The 9,950-nt window shown below is 44.0% G+C and overlaps 1 long non-coding RNA gene across 1 annotated transcript in view; it reads left to right on the top strand.

Moving 5' to 3' along the window:
- Positions 1-9,950, top strand: part of LOC116071317 — a 24,277-nt gene that overhangs the window by 12,805 nt on the left and 1,522 nt on the right. Inside the window, exon 2 of the long non-coding RNA XR_004110846.1 lies at positions 5,665-5,746. This is a non-coding gene — a long non-coding RNA (uncharacterized LOC116071317). The remainder of the gene's footprint in view (positions 1-5,664; positions 5,747-9,950) is intronic.

The following is a 9,950-nucleotide window of genomic DNA, read 5'->3' as shown; positions in this document are numbered from 1 at the left end:
AAACCTCAAAGCCCATCCTCAGTGACACACTTCCTCTAACAAGGCCACACCTAAAACTTTCAAAGAGTTCCAGTTGGGCAGTGGTGATACACACCTTTAATCTCAGCACTTTCGGACACAGAGACAAGCATATCTCTTTGAGTTCAAGGCCAGCCTGGTTGGTCTACAGAGCAAATTCCAGGACAGCAAAGGCTACACAGAGAAACCCTGTCTCAAAAAGCCAAAATAAGGACTGGTGAGATGGCTCAGTGGGTAAGAGCACTTACTACTCTTCCAAAGGTCCTGAGTTCAAATCCCAGCAACCACATGGTGGCTTACAACCATCCGTAATGAGATCTGACACCCTCTTCTGGTGTGTCTGAAGTCAGCTACAGTGTACTTATGTATAGTAATAAATAGATCTTTAAAAATTATTTATTATTATTATAATAAATAGATCTTTAAAAAAAATTAAAAAACAAAACAAATAAGAGTTCACATAAATGAGCCTATGAGGCCGTTCTTATTCAAGCCGCCACATCAAGGCAATGAAGATCTCTACAGAGGGCTGGAATGTATGTAGCTTAGTTGGTGGAATGCTTGCTTAGCATACAGAAAAGACAGAGTCCCATCTCTAGCACCTCATTGACTAGAAGCAGTGGTGTATGCCTAAAATCCCATAGAAGTGTAGACAAAAAGGTCAGAAGTTCAAAGTTATCCTCTGATATTCAGAGAATTGGAGGCCAGCCTGGGATAGGATATACTGTGTCGAAACTAAACATTATTCGGGCCTGGAGTGGTGGCACACATTTGTATCACTGGGAGGCAGAGGCAGGAGGATCTCTGTGAGCTTGAGGCCAGCCTGGTCTACAAAGCATAGGGAGTTCCAGGAAAGCCAGGGCTACACAGTGAGACCCTGTCTTTAATCAATCAATCAATCAATCAACCAATCAGTAATAACAGTCAGGCAGTGGTAGTCCATGCCTTTAGTCCCAGCACTCAGGAGGCAGAGACAGGCAGGCCAGCCTGGTCTACAGAGATTGTTCCAGGACAGCCAGGGTTACATGTAAAAACCTGGCCTTGAAAAAAACTAACTAAATGGATAAATAAGTAACAAAAACTATCTAGAGCCTTTAAATGCAATATACCTTTAAAATGCCTTCTGTAGTTGTTTTGTGAAGAGTAGTAGGAACAGATTTTTATTTTAATTTGTTTTTTGTGTTTGTGCGTATTCACATAGGGAGTGATCTGCACGTATAGGTATACATGTTATGTGTGGAGTGTAGAGGTCAACCTTTGTTGTTGTTCCTCAGGAAACCACAGATGTTGTCTCTTGAGATAGGGACTCTCAGTTGAACCTAGAGCTCACCAATTATAGTAGGCTGGCTAGCAGTAAGCCCTAGGGGTCTGTCTGACTTGCTACCCCAGCTGTGGAGTTACAAACTCACACCACCAAACCCAGCTTTTTACATATGTGCTGGGGATTGAACTCAGGTCTTTATGCTTGGGCAGCAAGCAATTTACCAACTGAGCTATCATCCTAGCCCCTAGATTACTTTTAAAGGCTCAATACCAGTTCATTCATTCATTCACTCATCCATCCATCCATCTATCCATTCCCTTCCTCCTGTCCTTCCTTTGGCATGAAAATTGACACCACTACCTTCTGACTTGAATCAGATTCTAGGTTCAATTCCCAGCACCAAACATCAAAACCACTTGAGATGGCTATTTTTGTTTGTCAGCTTGACCACATCTGGAATTAATTAAAATCCAGGTGGCTAGGTACACCTATGAGGGTTTGTTTGTTTTTGTTTGTTTTTCTTAATTAAATCATTTGAAATGAGAAGATACTTATAATTCAGATCTTTCGAGGTGGGAAAATCTACCTTTAATCTGGGCCCCACCTTCTGCTAGCAGCCTATAGAAAGAAGAAGGAAGCTCGCTCTCTGCCTGCTTGCCCTCACCTCATTAAGAAGTCCACTCCTTCACTGGCATTCGAGCATACTTCTTCAGGATTCTAGTATATAATGAAGACCAGCTGAGACATCCAGCCTCATGGACTAAACAACTAAATTCTTGGAGTTTCTATTGGTAAACAGCCACTATTAGACTAGCTGGGCCACTCTAATAAATCCCCTTTATAGACAGATGAGTAATAGATCGATAGGTAGATAGATAGGTAGGTAGATAGATAGATAGATAGATAGATAGATAGATAGATAGATACAGATACATAGATAGGCAGGCACAGAGAGAGAAAGAGAGAGGGAGAGAGAGGGGGGGGAGAGAGAAAGGAAGAGGAGAGAAAGAGAGAGAGGGAGAGAAAGAGGGAGAGAGAGATATCTTCATTCTATCAGTTGTATTCCTCTAGAGAACCCTAACTAATATCCACTTGACACATGATGGAGTGTGATAAGTTCCTCTGAGGATCCGGGAACATTAGTGTGTCCAGAAGTGTAAGCTCTTCAGCACTGTAAGTAGCTTTCTTTTGTTGTGCCCCACAAAAGGTTACTGGGCAATTATACTTTTTGTTAACCTGCCTTTATTTTTTTTTCATCCTCTCCCACTGAGGCACAACCAGGCAGTCCAGGTAGAAGGAAGGGGATCCAGTGGCAGGGTACAGTCAGAGACAGCCCCCACTCCACTTGTTAGGGAATCCACATGAAAACCAAACTGCACATTTGCTACAAATGTATAGGGGGGTCTAGGTCCAGCTCCTGTATGCTCCCTGGTTGGTGGCCCAGGCTCTGTGAGCCCCCATGGTCCCAGGTTAATTGACTTTGTCAGCCTTCTTGTGGTGTCCTTCACCCCTCTAACTTGCTCAGTTCTATCTCTCATTCTTCTACAAGACTCCCTGAGCTCCACCTGATATTTGGCTGTGGGTCTCTGCATCTGCCTCCATCCACTGCTGCATGAATCCTCTCAGGAGACAATTATGCTAGACTTCTGTCTACAAGCAGAGTAAAATATCATTAATAGTGTCAGGGGTTGGCTGTCTTACGTGGGATGGGTCTCAAGTTGGAGCAGTCATTGGTTGGCTGTTCCCTCAGTCTCTGTTCCATCTTTATCCCTGCTCATCTTATAGGCAAGATAAATATTGGATTGAAGGTTTTGTGGGTGGTCTGATGCCCTGCCCAGTCCCTCCTCTGGAAGTCCTGCCTGGCTACAGGAGGTGATCACTTCAGTCTCTATATCCCCCTCTGGTAGGAATCTCAGCTAGGGTCACTCCCATAGATTCACAGTTTCCTCTCCCATCTCAGGCTTCTAGCTAGTCACTAGAGATTTCTCCCTTCTTGCCTGCTGATGTCCATTCTCACTCCCAGCTCCTCTCCTGCCCCCTCCCCACACATGATCACTTTCTTTGTTTCCCTTCCTTAATCCCTCTCCCATCCAGTTCCCTCCATCTATCCATTGCTGCCACTGATAACTACTTTCCCCTTCTGATTGAGATTCATTCACCCTCGCTTGGGCTCTCCTTATTACCCAGTGTATTGGTCAGGGTTCTCTAGAGTCACAGAACTTATGGGTAGTCTCTATATAGTAAGGGAATTTGTTGATGACTTACAGTCTGTAGTCCAACTCCCCAACAGCAGCTGTGAATGGAAGTCCAAGGATCTAGCAGTTGCTCAGTCCCACAAGGCAAGCAGGTGAAGAAGAGAGAGTGAATCTTCCTTCTTCCAATGTCCTTATGTAGGTCTCCAGCAGAAGGTGTGACCCAGATTCAAGGTGTGTGCCACCAGGCCTGGATCTGGGATTTGTTTTGTCCCAGATGACCTTGAATTCAGATCTCCCTGTCTTGATCTTCTGGGATTCATAGCCACTGTGCCTCAAGATCTCCATGCCAAGGTCCAGGTCAGAAACTTGTATCCCTTAGCCTCCAGATTAGGGCCACAGGTGAGCCTTCCAATTCTGGATTGTAGTTCATTCCAGATATAGTCAAGCTGACAACCAGGAGTAGCCACTACACCCAGTTTCTTTGGGTCTGTGAATTGTAGCATGGTTAACCTGCCTTTAATGGTACGAAAAGCTTCTTGCTTGGTAGTTAATTGAGCATCACAACCTCCTTGTCTTATTTCTTGACCTCATCACAAGGACAAGTAGAAAATACTCCTCTAAGGTCCTTCAGTTTTCAGTTTGACAGCTGTAAGCACTTTTGTCCTCTCGAAGTCCTTCCTATGTGGCGCCCCTTGGCAACATGGACGATAGAGTTGATATTATACTTGATTTTTTTACAGGAAGCATTGAAAAAAAAAAAGATTTCTGTTTTTGAAACAGGGTCTTCCTTATCCCAGGCTAGTCTTGAACTCCTGATTTCCCTGATTTTATCACCTGGGTGCTAGAATAAGACGTGTGCCAAGATACTCAGCCAAAAAATATGTATTTAGTTTGTTTGTTTTGGAGACAGGGTCTCACAGTGTGGTCCAGCTGTCCTACAATTCCTGCTCTTTTACCTCAGCCTGCAGAGTGCTGGGATGACAGGCTTCTGCCATTACTCCTGACTAAGAAAAACAATTTGTTACATCCTCTGAGACCAACTGGAAACAGATCAGGAATACTTGATGTTAATGTCAAGGGTGTCAGTAAAGCCTGGAGGTGCATATGTTGTCAGGTCTGCCAGTGTTACCATGTCTGTAATTGGCATACTGTATTTTTTGCCTGTTTACAGACAAGGATGGGACACCCTCTCTAGTTAGCTAGGATGGGATTCAATACAACATGAATGTAGCTCTTTTCAATCTCATGGGCTACCTGACTCCAGGCTACTCAGTTTCATGGCTTCAAAGTCATAGCTCACTCATCAGGTAAGTTTTCTGAGTACTTTTGATCAAGCATGGGATAAAAGAAGAAAACATCTCCTGTATCAGTCTTTTAGGAAGCCTTGACACCTAGACAGATTCTTTGTATCTTATCAGCTCTTCTAAGAAATCACCTGGTCTTTTCTTCTGAGAATCAGGAATAAATAGAACTCTGGAATGTTGTGTGTATGTATGAATCTGTGACCCTGACTCATTTAACCTGTCTGATTGTTCAGCCATGAGCCTGTTTCTTTCGTCATAAAAACAACATCAGCCTACTGAAAACTCAGGAAGAACATGATGGCTCTGTTCCAGTCATCTTTGTAACTCAAGGAATCTTAGGCAACAAGCCCAGAAGGTCTCTTTGCACAATTCTATAAGTGAGTCTCTCAAAAAACATGTGACTGTTCTAAGCCTCCAGAAGCAACTGATTCTTGGAAAGGGATTTTAACAAATAGCACTTAAACTGTATAAAACATTGGGAAATGTAGCTGTGGGACACTCACTAGCTGGGGGATACTTCTGAGGTTCCATCAGTGCTGCCTTCTAGAATGCTACAATTGCTCCGTCCCTTAGCTACCTTACAGAATGACTCTTTTTCAAGGGCTATGGTCCTTATCACTTCTTTCTGTAGCACCTTGTTAATTATGTTCTCTGGACTCATAACCAAATACTTTATGCTGCTTTGAGTGAAAATGGCTCCCACAGTCTCATACGTTTGAATGTTAAGTGATTCTGGATCACAGAGTCACACATACATAGATAGAACAATTTTGGGAAGGACTGGGGAGGGGGATCTTGGAGAAGATATGTCACTGTGAGTGGGCTTTGAGGTTTCAAAAGACTAGCACTATTCCCAGAATGGCTCTCTGTCTCCTGCTTGCAGATCTAGATGAGAGCTCTCAGCTGCTCCTGCCACTGTGCCTTTGTTCTACCATCATGGACATGGACTCTGACCCTCTGAAAGTGTAAGCCCAGTTAAAAGCCCCACACTTACATGCTGTTTTTTGTTTCTTTGTTTGTTTGGTTAGTTGGTTTGCTTTGGCTTTTGGGTGTTTGGGGGTTTTAGGTTTTCAAGACGGGTTTTCTCTGTATAATCACCTGGCTGTCCTGGAACTCACTGTGTAGACCAGACTAGCCTTGAACTATGTAGTGAGATCATGTTTAAAAATAAATGAATAAAAATATAGTAGCAAAAACAAAAAAGAAAATAAGCATTTAAATGTTTAAATACTACGAAGCCACTAAAATTGAAGAAGGCTATTTAATGGCTTTGGACAATTCCTATGTTATCTTAAGTAAAAAGCAGATCACAAGGAAGCATTGCCTTCAGGCTTAGAGGGATCATGTGTGAATATTTGCACAAAAAAACATGCTGGAGGGATCCTGTCAACATGTTGACATGTGACTCAGGACCTCTTCCTGAGTTAAGGCCTCTCCCCTAGTCTAAGTGATTTCTACCATGTGGACCTTAGCACTGAAGTCCCCCAACCTTCTTTTCTGGCCCTTGGATCACTCCCAGAACAAACAAGGACTGTTCCCAGTAGACCAATGATGGACCCAAGTGGGTACTTTGAGCATGTCTCGGTTTAGTTTCTCAGAACATCACCAACTGAGAGGTATGAGTGGAGGAAGATGACAGTATTCTGGAATGCTCTCTTCAAAGCCAGGGTATAAAAGCTGAGCAGGCAAGCTGCTTCCATAACTTCCCAATGGTTCCGACCCCTTGCTGCTCTACAGGAGATTGGGCATATATGTTCAAATGGCTGCTATTTGAGTGTGGCTAGCATGACCCTTGAGATTTCAAAAATTAATAGTTAGTCATCACTGAGAACCTTGACTCACTATAGAGATGAAGTTATGTGATAAGAGCAGAAAGTAATGACTGGGGGTGGCAAAGACTCCGTCACCAGGTCAGTGTCAGAGACCAGAGTGCACACTCTGGTAGTAGAAATGAAGAGTTTACAGCATCAAACCACAATTCCACTGGGCCCAAGAAGCTGGACTTCAGGGAAGGCCCTGAGTATCTTTCATGTGTAGAGACTAAGCCTGGGAGAGGGAGTTGGGGCACATCTGTGAAGACTTGTGGCTCTTAGTCATGCATTGAGAGCTACTGGATCATCTGATTGATGGAAGGACAACCAGCATTACTAAAATGAAAAGTGGTAAGACCTGGGTTGGAAATGTGGCTCAGTGATAGAATGCTTGCTTAGCATATAGAAGACCCTGAGTTCTAGATCCAGCAAGGGGGTGGTGGTTAAGTGATGCTGTCTGAGTTGATGTGGAAGGCAGTAATTAGGGGCAGGGAGTCGTGGAAGTCCCAGGGCTTCTGGTTTGATGGGCCAAGGACAGAGGTTGTGGTTGAGTGGTAGGGAATGGTTACATGGTAGAACGTGGAATCTGGTAGACATAGGAGAGAGTAAGAAGAGTAGAAAAGCCTGCATCTTTCAGAAGATCCCTGAGGTGACCAGCCTGAGAGATTATTTGGATGACTCTATTCACCAAGACCACAGATACATGAGGAAGACCTCTATGGGAGGACATAACAAGCTATCATCATGGGCTTGCTAACCTGAGAAGCCTGAAGACATGCCAGGGAAAAAGTCCAGCAACCATTAGGAAATGGGTGAGAAGCAACTAACTAACCACTTAGTTGCCAGATGATGTGACTGCTGGAAGAAGCCCAAAATTCATTCATAGATGCATAATACTTCACCAGAGGTACTTATTTGTACCTCATATTTTGAGGCTGGTACTAATAACTAAGCTCAATGGGTCAGTGAGGATAGTAGCAAAACTGGAAATTAAGGTATAAATACTTTTAAGAAACAAAACACTGAATATTAGCATTCCCCAGTAGAGGGTTTGAACTCAGGGCTCAAAATACAAAACTGGAATGCAGGAATATGGAGAGAGGGCTCAGTCAGTAAAGCCTTTGCTATGAAAGCATGAGCACCTGAGTTCCCCAAGTAAAGCCCAGGTAGATCCCTCTAACTCTTGTGCTATCCAGCCTAGTTGAACTGATGATCTCCAGATTTAATCATTAAGAGATCTTGTCTCAGAAAATAAAGTGAACAGTAAATGGGGAAATATGACACTAACTTCTGGCCTCCACATGCACACACATGAACACATATTTAATATGAAACAGTGTCTATGGAGACAGCAAGCCACAGGGAACAAGTGCCAGAATGACATCATTTCAAAGTCAAGTGCCAAGTAACTAGTTGCTAAATACAGACTTGCAAAAGTGGTGTGTGGGGTCTCACCAAATGAACATCAGGAATGAGCCAGAGAGTGAGAAGGAGAAGAGAAGTGAGAAGACTTGGAGTGAAGGGATTGCACCCCCATGTAGGAAGGTGCAACCTCTAATCCAACACCTAATAAGGGATCTGGGGCCAATGCCATCTCCTCACCCCACAGCCCTGCCCAAGTCCTCAAAGCAGGACCTGGTAAAAGGACTTCCTTGAAGCTACCTTATTTTATGGACAGGTCCCAAGGAATAGAGTGAGGGACAAGAAAGAGTTTGACAGAGAAGGTGAGACAGCTGACCCCAGTGCATCATCACTGTAGGTGACTGGACATTCGGAGGCACCGTATAAATGTGTCTCGGAGTTGCAGGCCTAGATTAGGAGTGAAGTTGATGGTAGAGCAACTGCTGAGGACACAGGAGATCCAGCTCCATCCCCAGTGAAGAAAACATAATTACTCTCTATAGGGAAAAGGACACTGTTCGCCCAAGGCTTTGACAACAGGTCCAGCAAAGATTGCCCTCAGGGTGTTTACACAAATGTCAAAATGCTCCAGAGGGTCTTCACAGTCCTCCCACCAGAGGCCCTAGGGCTAGAGAGATGTTCACTTGGGAGAGGGAAGTACTGTAGTCCCCAGCTTCTCCACACCCACACTGGAGAAAGTAAAACCCACTGTGCTCTGAAGTCTGCTCCAGATGGAGCTTCTAAAAGGAAAAGACACAGGGCTAATTGCCACAATGGCCAAAAGACAGTGCTGCTATACTGGATCAACCTAACTCAGAACCTTAAAGAGAAAAGATGCCTGAATGCTTCCTCAGCCCCCATGGGAGAGATAGTCCACTTAGGGCCTTTTTAGAGACTGTCCAAGAGGACTTGCCATGGTGGATGAGGAAGAAGTCAAAACACAAAGAAAAATAAATAAATAAAAATAAAAAAAGAAAGAAAGAAATGATAAGAAGCCATGCTTGTGCCTCTGTTGTTAAGATTTGAGGGTCTAACCCCAGGAATGGGAATCTCTGAAGAGTCCATGGAAACGTCCTGATTCACCTTCAGACACCTGCTGGACTCAGAGAGAACCACTGTAAAAGATGTCTGGCCAGACCAGCCCACCCTCCACCCGTCTCTCCCTCAAGAACTTGGGGAGCAGGAAGTACAAGGTGGAGAAATTGATAGGAAGCTAGCTACACCCACTTCCTGCTGGATGATACCAACCCCAAGTGGGCCTGAGTTAGGGAGGGATAGGCTGTTCTAATTATGGAAGAGGCTGTGTTTGTGACTTTTGGGGCCCTATTAGAGTGTTTCATGGGGTTAAGGATGTAGTTAGCAGCATCTGGCTTCCATCCCCAGAACCACAAAATACAGTACACCTTCCTGCTGACCAAACTGAAAAGGCACATTATGTGTTGGAGTATTTATTGAGGAATGGGGTTTATTTATCCAATGTAGAAGCCAAGATTCCTCAGAGAAACAGAGGCAGTAAAAAGTGTGTATATGTTAGTTTGCTCATACATACAACTGTGCAGGCTCACAAGTCCCCAGCTTCGCACTGTGCCTTGTGGGAAAGTCAGCGACATAGTTCTAACCCAAGTCCAAAGGTTTGAGCTACAGGAGAGTTGGTGGCCTGGTTCCAGCCCCAGTCCAAAGGTCTGAGACCTACAAGAGCAAATAGTGTAATGCCAGTCCAAATAACAGCACACTGGAGACCTAGGGGGAGCTGATGCTTCAGTGTGAGTGTGAAATCAGGAGCAAAATAAGACAAATATACTCCTCCCAGCTCAAAGACGAGGAGAAGGAATTGGTTTTAAGGGTACGGGGAATGTCAGCTTTTTTGCTGTAATGAAGCTCTCAACTGATTGGATTAAGCCTGCCCACATTGAAAAAGCCAATTTGCTTAATTTAACTTTGTTTCTTTGTTTGTTTG

This window comes from Mastomys coucha, chromosome X, assembly GCF_008632895.1.
Source record: "Mastomys coucha isolate ucsf_1 chromosome X, UCSF_Mcou_1, whole genome shotgun sequence".
In the NCBI taxonomy this organism is placed as follows: domain Eukaryota; kingdom Metazoa; phylum Chordata; class Mammalia; order Rodentia; family Muridae; genus Mastomys; species Mastomys coucha.
Note: the sequence above shows the minus strand (reverse complement) of the source record. Positions and strands in the feature narration are given on the sequence as shown.